The sequence below is a fragment of the Salvelinus fontinalis genome, chromosome 6 (genome assembly GCF_029448725.1).
Source record: "Salvelinus fontinalis isolate EN_2023a chromosome 6, ASM2944872v1, whole genome shotgun sequence".
NCBI classification, from domain to species: domain Eukaryota; kingdom Metazoa; phylum Chordata; class Actinopteri; order Salmoniformes; family Salmonidae; genus Salvelinus; species Salvelinus fontinalis.
Window position 1 is genome coordinate 21,786,036 of NC_074670.1, and position 10,000 is coordinate 21,796,035.

At 44.8% G+C, this 10,000-nt stretch overlaps 1 protein-coding gene across 2 annotated transcripts in view; it reads left to right on the forward strand.

Moving 5' to 3' along the window:
- The window catches only part of LOC129857337 (t-SNARE domain-containing protein 1-like), a 179,998-nt gene that overhangs the window by 5,065 nt on the left and 164,933 nt on the right, over nt 1-10,000 (forward strand). The window contains exon 2 of one of the 2 annotated variants that reach the window (XM_055925483.1): nt 8,735-8,957. The exons of the other annotated variant lie outside the window; for it this stretch is intronic. The gene's annotated coding sequence lies outside the window, so the exon portion shown is untranslated. The remainder of the gene's footprint in view (nt 1-8,734; nt 8,958-10,000) is intronic. 2 annotated transcript variants of the gene reach the window in all.

Consider the following 10,000-nt stretch of genomic DNA (forward strand, 5'->3'; position numbering starts at 1 on the left):
GAAATTTCTGCTCATGTTTGGAGCCACACTTCACCTCCAACATCTACCACTAGGCTCAGAGTCTACTCTACTCCAGTTATACAACAGCAGACTGAGAATTTATTCCAAATAACCAAGCCATTCAGAACATGGGCCTACACACAGATTAAAGATAGGTATTCTTCAGTCACCTCATGTTGACAATGTACCAAAATACATTCCCAAAAGGCTTGCCAACCACAGTCTGGCCAAACGAGACTCTTTTAGCCGTGCCTCTCAGAGCAATCACAAATCAAAGCCTTTCTGCAGCTCGATGGTGAATGACATTTACGATTGGCTGAGAGAGCGTTTTCCTGGGCTCTTTGTGCTTGAATTACCTACAGTTAGAGGCAAAGTCGACAGATAGGACCAGGATACGTGAAGAGAGCAGCTGCAGTGGCAGCTGAACTTATACAAATGACATAAAAACACACATCTCATAATGGCTTGGTTTGACTGCAGGGAGTAACGGACTGTCGTGTTATGGAAGTCTATACAACACAGATTCTGAATAATGAGGGAATCATAACGTAATGACATGAAAATTAACATAAGGCTATTTCAAATGCAAATCCCAATAAGGTTTTCTTCCCATACTATGATTCTTAATTTTGTATAGTAAATGGAGGTTATGCCTATTTAATCATGCAGATACTGTAAGTGAAAGGATCGACGCAGGAGATGAGAAGCAGGTACAGGGAGTGAAGGTTTAATAACTGACGGACATGAAACAGAACAGGAACAGGTACAGGAGATAGGAAGCAAGTACAGGGAGTGAAGGTTTAATAACTGACGGACATGAAACAGAACAGGAACAAGTACAGGAGATAGGAAGCAGGTACAGGGAGTGAAGGTTTAATAACTGACGGACATGAAACAGAACAGGAACAGGTACAGGAGATAGGAAGCAGGTACAGGAGATAGGAAGCAGGTACAGGAGATAGGAAGCAGGTACAGGGAGTGAAGGTTTAATAACTGACGGACATGAAACAGAACAGGAACAGGTACAGGAGATAGGAAGCAGGTACAGGAGATAGGAAGCAGGTACAGGTGATAGGAAGCAGGTACAGGGAGTGAAGGTTTAATAACTGACGGACATGAAACAGAACAGGAACAGTGTCTGGACGGGAACACATGACAATTAATGCGGACACAGGGAACACCACCGAGGAACCGACAGATATACAGGGGCAATCAACCACGTGAAGGAGTCCAGGTGAGTCTAATGAGCGCTGCTGCGCGTAATGATGGTGACAGGTGCGTGTAAAGGTGGGTAGCCTGGCGCTCTCGAGCGCCAGGGAGGGGGAGCGGGAGCAAGCGTCACAGTAAGCCTATATTGAGGAAAAATGGTGACTGCAATCATGTGTCACGGCCGTTGTAAGGAGGAGACCAAGGCGCAGCGTGGTAAGCGTACATTCTTCTTTATTATAAGAACGAACACTGAACAAACGAACAAAATAACAAAATGAACCGTGAAGCTAATATGAGTAGTGCAGACAGGCAACTAAACATAGAACAAGAACCCACAAACACCAAAGGGAAAATGGCTACCTAAATATGATCCCCAATCAGAGACAACGATAAACAGCTGCCTCTGATTGGGAACCATATCAGGCCACCATAGACATACAAATCACCTAGACCTACAAAAACCCTAGACATACAAAAAAAACTAGACAATACCAAAACTAACGTACCCACCCTAGTCACACCCTGACCTAACCAAAATATAAAGAAAACAGAGATATCTCAGGTCAGGGCGTGACATCATGACCTCTTAAAATAACCTATTCTAGCTGACCAAATAGCCCTGTGGTGTGCCCAATGCTAATTGTCAGTTGGATGTCATAGTAAATATACAGTCTGTTGGAGAACTTTACACACATAATCCCCACTTAACCAATCCTTTTGGGGACCCAGCAACATTTGTCCATCTATCAATCTAGTTTCTATAGATGTTTTGTAGTGTTCTATAGTGGCCTCATCTGTTATTGGCCTCATCTGTTCTTGGGTATTAAATCCACATTGGCATTATCTCTGATCTCTAACAGCAACATATCATTTGAGCAGCTCAGGGGGATAATGCTATTATAATACCATTACAGAACATTAAAGCCTGGGTTTGAGCTGACCTTTTTACTTCCAGTTATCTGAAGAACTCTGGGGAGCCTGTTTGACTGTGGTGATTCTGCTAGAATGAATGACTGTCTGAATGAATGACTGAATGACTGAACGCATTAATGAATGAATAAAACAATGTACTTTATAAACCAGTTTGGACATCTCATTATGGTCATTGCACAGTGCATTTGATTTATATGTTCTAAACTGTGATTATGAAGGGCAAAAAAAAAAACGCTAGTCATTTGTTGCTAATCACACATTAGACTGTAATCTCCCATATTAAAACGGATTTACTGTCTAGCATCTTTATCTGGCTTCATGTTTACTCTGTCCTGATTCAGATCAACCCATGGTGTTCTGAGCAGAACTGGGCTGGTGCTGTAGGCTAGTCTGGAGGAGTCTGGCCCAGGTCCAGAGTGTGGTGGTTCTGAGCCCTGGTTTTGTTGGGATGTGGTGGAGGCTGGCCCATGTCCAGACTTGTAGTTTTGGTGTTGTTGGGGGATGTTTGTGTTGGTTTGTCCAGCTCTAGATTGGTAGTACTGGTGTTGTTGGGGTGTGTGGGGAAGGTTGGATGAGATCAGCTGTGGTGGTTCCGGGTACTGGTTTTGTTGGTGGTTATGGGAACTATTGGACCAGGTCTGGTGTGGTGGTTCTGGGTCCTGGTTTTGTTTGGATGTTGGGCAGGTTAGGGCAGGTTGGACCAGGTCCAGAGTGGTAGTTGTGGTGTTGAAAGATGTGGGAGCACATAGTGAACATGTCATCCCCTGGCCTGGTTTCTGCAGAGAGAGGGAGAAAGGGAGGAGGAGATGTGAGTATGTGTCAGCCTATGGAGCCCTGAGTGAATAATGGAATTGTCCCACTCTGCTCTTCACAAAATGTGTGCTTGAGTTTGCGTGTGTGTGTGTGTGTGTGTGTGTGTGTGTGTGTGTGTGTGTGTGTGTGTGTGTGTGTGTGTGTGTGTGTGTGTGTGTGTGTGTGTGTGTGTGTGCAGTAGACTGTACTGTGCATACACACCCATGCACTCCCACCAACAGATCAGATACTGGACCTTTGACTCTCTCACAAACAAGTGATCTTCAATTTCAGTCAGAGCCAGTGACTTTGCACATAAAAAGGCATGAGCAGTGATGTGTAAAAAAAAAAAAAATCTTCCTCTGTGTAAACAGTGAGGACAGTGCAGACTCGGAGGGGGTCCAAATCATCTGTCCGAATGTTGACTTCCTCCCTCTCTCCCTCTTTCCCCACTCTCTCTCTCCCTCTTTCCCTCTCGCTCTCCCGCTTTCCCTCCCTCTCTCTCTCCCTCTTTCCCTGACTCTCTCCCTCTTTCCCTCCCTCTCTCCCTCTTTCTCTGACACTCTCCCTCTTTCCCTGACACTCTCCCTCTTTCCCTGACACTCTCCCTCTTTCCCTGACTCTATCCCTCTTTCCCTGACTCTTTCCCTCTGTCCCTGACTCTCACCAATGTGCTGAGCTTGTCAGTCAGCTGAATGCTTGCTTTGCTCTATTTGGTATTTTTCCTTCCTGACAGAGAGAAATAGAGAGAAATAGAGAGGGAGAGACAGACAGATAGAGAGAGACAGATAGAGAGAGACAGACAGAGAAGAGAGAGAAAGGTAGATAGAGACAGATAGACAAAGAGAGAGACAGACAGAGACAGTATGATAAGTAGAGAGACAGATAGACAAAGAGAGAGACAGATAGAGACAGTATGAGAAGTAGAGAGACAGATGGAGAGAGGAAATGGGAGAGAGAGAAAGAGAAAGGCAGATAGAGAAGGAAAGAGACAGAGATCGAGACAGATAAAGAGACAGACAGATAGAGAGAGACAGATAGAGACAGATATAGAAGAGAGAGAAAGGTAGATAGAGACAGATAGAGAAAGAGAGAGACAGACAGAGACAGTATGAGAAGAGGAGAGACAGATGGAGAGAGGAAAAGGGAGAGAGAGAGAGAAAGAGAGAGACAGACAGAGACAGTATGAGAAGTAGAGAGACAGATGGAGAGAGGAAATGGGAGAGAGAGAAAGGCAGGTGCGGGCAGCAGACTGAGGGACTCACAACACCCTAAATGAGTGTCAGACAGTGTGACCCCAGCTCAAGAGGTCAGGGCTATGGAAACAAGATCTGGAGCAAACGCTCCACGTGTAGAGAAGCTAATGCAATTCCTCTAGGTCATATTACGTAAAGCTCTCTCCCTCAGAGATAACACACTAGGCAGAAACACCAACTCACACACATGTACACGGTGCACACACAGACTGTGTGTGTGTGTGTGTGTGTGTGTGTGTGTGTGTGTGTGTGTGTGTGTGTGTGTGTGTGTGTGTGTGTGTGTGTGTGTGTGTGTGTGTGTGTGTGTGTGCGTGCGTGTGGACATGAGCTTCAGCTCGACAAGCTTCCTGGGCCTTCCCAGCTGAGAGCATGTTTGATCCCCTGTGTTAATAAGTGTGTTTCCCCTTCTATACTCCCATCTTCTTCCTTTCATTTCACAGCTCTTCTACTAATCTCAGTGCTAGATTTGTTCTTCTCCTACCTGTGGTCTTTGATTATTGCTGAAGGCCTAAGACGCCATAGACTGGAAGGATTAGCTTCCCTGAGTGTTTATCCACAACGCCTCAGCGTTTGATCTCGTCTTCCTAATGAGGCTACCAGAAAAAGGCAGAGCACTCAAATGTTACTTTGCTTTAACGTATAATGGACATCTTAGAAGTTGTTATAATGGGTATTAGATTCGTTCAGGGCAGGCACGTCCAGTTCTGAATTCATTCATAGGGTCAAAAGAGGGTCAAATGGTGAGAATGCTGGGTGGCCTTTAAGTTTCTTACAGGCATTTAAGAGCTATTGGATATTGAATAGATGCCTTGAATTTAAAATAAGGCAACCCCCCCAGCACAAACAAAAACACACACACACACACACAGAAATATGCTTAAGGAGATGACACACATCCTATGTTGCCTCCTGTATGTGAGTTGTTACTCCCCCCCTCCCTGTGGAGAAGGTGTGTAGAAGGTGAATGTGTGTGTCTGAGTTGTTACTCCCCCACTCCCTGTGGAGAAGGTGTGTAGAAGGTGAATGTGTGTGTGAGTTGTTACTCCCCCACTCCCTGTGGAGAAGGTGTGTAGAAGGTGAATGTGTGTGTGAGTTGTTACTCCCCCCTCCCTGTGGAGAAGGTGTGTAGAAGGTAAATGTGTGTGTGAGTTGTTACTCCCCTGCTCCCTGTGGAGAAGGTGTGTAGAAGGTAAATGTGTGTGTGAGTTGTTACTCCCCGCTCCCTGTGGAGAAGGTGTGTAGAAGGTGAATGTGTGTGTGTGTGTGTTCAGCTGGAGCACTCATCCATTCAGGCAAGGTGAAGTCGCCTGGGGAGCATCGGATTGTGCCCTGCATTATTCACTATACAGCGGTCTAAACTGCTCAAAGATTCATGCTCAGAGAGCCTTTGTGAGACCCAAACAAAAAATAAGTTAGAAGAGAAAACAAATAGTAGGTGGAAAATTGGAATGAGGCTAAACTGAACACAGAACAGGAAGGGTGAGAGGGAGAGAGAGAAAGAACGAGAGAGAACAAGTTAAACTGAGCACTGAACAGGAGGGGTGAGAGGGAGAGAGAGAAAGAACGAGAGAGAACAAGAGAGAACAAGTTAAACTGAGCACTGAACAGGAGGGGTGAGAGGGAGAGAGAGAAAGAGAAAGAACAAGAGAGAACAAGTTAAACTGAGCACTGAATGGGAGGGGTGAGAGGGAGAGAGAAAGAACAAGTTAAACTGAGCACTGAACAGGAGGGGTGAGAGGGAGAGAGATAAAGAGAAAGAACAAGAGAGAACAAGTTAAACTGAGCACTGAACAGGAGGGGTGAGAGGGAGAGAGAGAAAGAACGAGAGAGAGCAAGTTAAACTGAGCACTGAACAGGAGGGGTGAGAGGGAGAGAGAGAAAGAACAAGAGAGAGCAAGTTAAACTGAGCACTGAACAGGAGGGGTGAGAGGGAGAGAGAGAAAGAACGAGAGAGAGCAAGTTAAACTGAGCACTGAACAGGAGGGGTGAGAGGGAGAGAGAAAGAACGAGAGAGAACAAGTTAAACTGAGCACTGAACAGGAGGGGTGAGAGGGAGAGAGAGAAAGAACGAGAGAGAGCAAGTTAAACTGAGCACTGAACAGGAGGGGTGAGAGGGAGAGAGAGAAAGAGAAAGAACAAGAGAGAACAAGTTAAACTGAGCACTGAACAGGAGGGGTGAGAGGGAGAGAGATAAAGAGAAAGAACAAGAGAGAACAAGTTAAACTGAGCACTGAATGGGAGGGGTGAGAGGGAGAGAGAGAAAGAGAAAGAACAAGAGAGAACAAGTTAAACTGAGCACTGAACAGGAGGGGTGAGAGGGAGAGAGAGAAAGAGAAAGAACAAGAGAGAACAAGTTAAACTGAGCACTGAATGGGAGGGGTGAGAGGGAGAGAGAAAGAACAAGTTAAACTGAGCACTGAACAGGAGGGGTGAGAGGGAGAGAGAGAAAGAACAAGAGAGAGCAAGTTAAACTGAGCACTGAACAGGAGGGGTGAGAGGGAGAGAGAGAAAGAACGAGAGAGAGCAAGTTAAACTGAGCACTGAACAGGAGGGGTGAGAGGGAGAGAGAAAGAACGAGAGAGAACAAGTTAAACTGAGCACTGAACAGGAGGGGTGAGAGGGAGAGAGAGAAAGAACGAGAGAGAGCAAGTTAAACTGAGCACTGAACAGGAGGGGTGAGAGGGAGAGAGAGAAAGAGAAAGAACAAGAGAGAACAAGTTAAACTGAGCACTGAACAGGAGGGGTGAGAGGGAGAGAGAGAAAGAGAAAGAACAAGAGAGAACAAGTTAAACTGAGCACTGAACAGGAGGGGTGAGAGGGAGAGAGAGAAAGAGAAAGAACAAGAGAGAACAAGTTAAACTGAGCACAGAATGGGAGGGGTGAGAGGGAGAGAGAAAGAACAAGTTAAACTGAGCACTGAACAGGAGGGGTGAGAGGGAGAGAGAGAAAGAACAAGAGAGAGCAAGAGAGAAAGAGTATTGCCACTTTATGTTGATCAGTTCCCCGGTATAGATGGCATATATAGCCTAGTCCTTATCTGTCATACCAGGGCCTTTACAGCAACAATAATGGGTTTAAGTGAGCAGCAGTATGTGGGAATGTGAGTGAATGCCTTGTTAAATGTACAGAAGGGAGAAAGGTGAAGTCCGCCACTGAAGTCACCCTTGCTGATAATCTACATCTTACTCAGTGATACATGGTTCAGTCTGTGTCCAGGGATTCATAGAGAAACACAAACAAATACATAAATCTATAAATACATATATAAATCTGGAACAGCAACACAAACAAAACACCTCAGAGATGTGGTACAGGTGACGGGGTAACCACATTACACAGAGGCCCTGGGGAGCAGCACCAAAATAAACTAGAGAGAGGGGAAGAGGGTGAGGAGAGAGGGTGGGGCAGGAGAAAGGGGAGGAAATGTGATTGAGGAAATCAAGGCAGGAACCAGAAAGAAAGACTGGATAGATAACTGGAGACAGCCAGAGAAAGAGAGTATAATCCCAAACACTATATATAGCTTGTAGAAAGAGGAGGAAGGGAAGCCCTACTAAGGTACACAATAGTACATTTTGGTAGACAGAAGGTGCTCTTCGGTAAAAGGGGTGAATTGGTCATCAAAAAGAAAGGAGGACCAAGGCACTCTTCATATAATTAATTGAAATGCCTTTATTTGAATGGAATGATCAATAGAAACAAAGTTTAAAAAATATGACGCGTTTCGGCTGCAGCCTTTCTTTTTGACTTTATATAGCTTGTCAGCTCCGTCCGAGATGTGTCTTGCATCCCATATGATGCCTCGACTCACACTGATCCCAGAAAGCACTCTAATAGTCACCAGGTACCAGATGGTTTCCCTCCCTGACCAACTAGACATGGATCAACAGAGGGCCACACACACAGGCAGGTTAAAGAGGGCACAACCTGACACACAGGCTTTCCAGCCCCACGCACCAATCAAACGCTCCGCAGCTGCTCCCAAACGACTAATCAGATATGAGTCACTAACAGATCCCTTCCATAGGACCTGGCTATCAGACAGGGTTGAGAGGATTGCATGCTGTTATAAGTAGAAATATCCAAGTAGTGGTCATACATCATGTCAGGATTGTATTTCATTAGGGACATGTCATGTCAGGATTGTGATCATGAACAGATTTCATTATGTTACGCTCTTAGAAAAAAAGGTGCTATCTAGAATCTAAAAGGGTTCTTCAGCTGTCCCCATAGGAGAAAACTTTGAAGAACTCTTTTTGCTTCAAGGTAGAACCCCTTTGGTTCCAGCTAGAACCATTTTGAGTTCCATGTAGAACCCTTTACACAGAGGGTTCTATATGGAACACAAAATGGTTCTTTCTACCTGGAACCAAAATGGGTCCTCCTATGGGAACAGATGAAAAACCCTTCTGGAACCCTTCTGTCTAGGAGTGTAAGGCTGACTGAACTATGTATTTCTCCTAGATTCACAATAAATTAATGTATACAATACAATACAAACTCCCCTCACACGTTTTCTTTTTGCTGTGTTTCCCTGCATATAGGGCTCTGCTTTATGGATTGAGAGATGAAACCTGTCCAACTCTCTGAGCTGTCTGAGTGAGCTGAGGTTTTATACTATTGATCCTGGCTACAGTATATTTTTTCCACCTCCAGGAACTTTTCAAAGTGTTTCTGTAATTGCTGCTGTCATCAGGTTCCCGTGCCAGGGCCCACATCCATTACATCAGCAATTCATTACATTATGACATTATGATCGTAAATCAGGTGGGAATAAAATATTGTTATTTACATCCTTTTGTAGATACAGGTTCCTGACGCAACTGTAATATGCCAACTATATGAAAAGATGTAGAATGCAGAGTCTGAGCTTCATCAGTTTCATCAGTTTCATCAGTTGTGTGTGTGTGTGTGTGTGTGTGTGTGTGTGTGTGTGTGTGTGTGTGTGTGTGTGTGTGTGTGTGTGTGTGTGTGTGTGTGTGTGTGTGTGTGTGTGTCAATGTGACGAAAGGCCTTGGATGTTTGTGATAATATAGTTTTCCATATTCACTCCTATTGTGTTTCTGTCTATAACTCAACTTTTCACACATCCATTTGTCTCATGTCTGAGTCCTATCGCCCATAGGGACGTCTGTTGATGGTTTAATCACACAGTTGTGATGTTGTAAAAATACACAAGTGCGTAAAAATCCCTGGCTCTCTTCATAACGTGCAGGAGTGACAGGAAATCCATATTATTCTTATGCAATTATGTCCACGCTGATTGGGTGAAAATACTTTATATTGCTTCAAGGCCATGGATGAGCTGAGCTAGGTCTACCCTGCCACCTGGCAACCCGGCCACCTGGCAACCCGGCCACCCCGGTCCCAGTCGCTCTCTCTTCCCCCTTCTCTGCTCACTACTGTCCCCTAGAGCCCCAGTACACACAGGCAGCACAAGAGTATACACAGGCACGCACATGCACGCACACACCCAAAGACAAACACACATAATTAAAACTTGCTTCACAAATACCTATATGAACATAACAGCCTTGTGAAATATAGTCCCCCTCATATAATACAAAATAACAAAATGCACTTTGTGTTGCATCCATGTTGTCGTATAGTGCATAAGGCCTCTGTCCTTTATGCTGCCTGTTCCATCACGCTAAGCACAAATCAATTACTCATAATTGTTTCTGTTCTAAGATCCTTTCCGAGAATTTGTTGATAAGAGCTAAATTAATCATGAGAAATGCATGAAGCTCTAATTGATGTTCCCAACACTAACTTATAGCAGTGGATATTGGAAGAACATGGACAGTGTA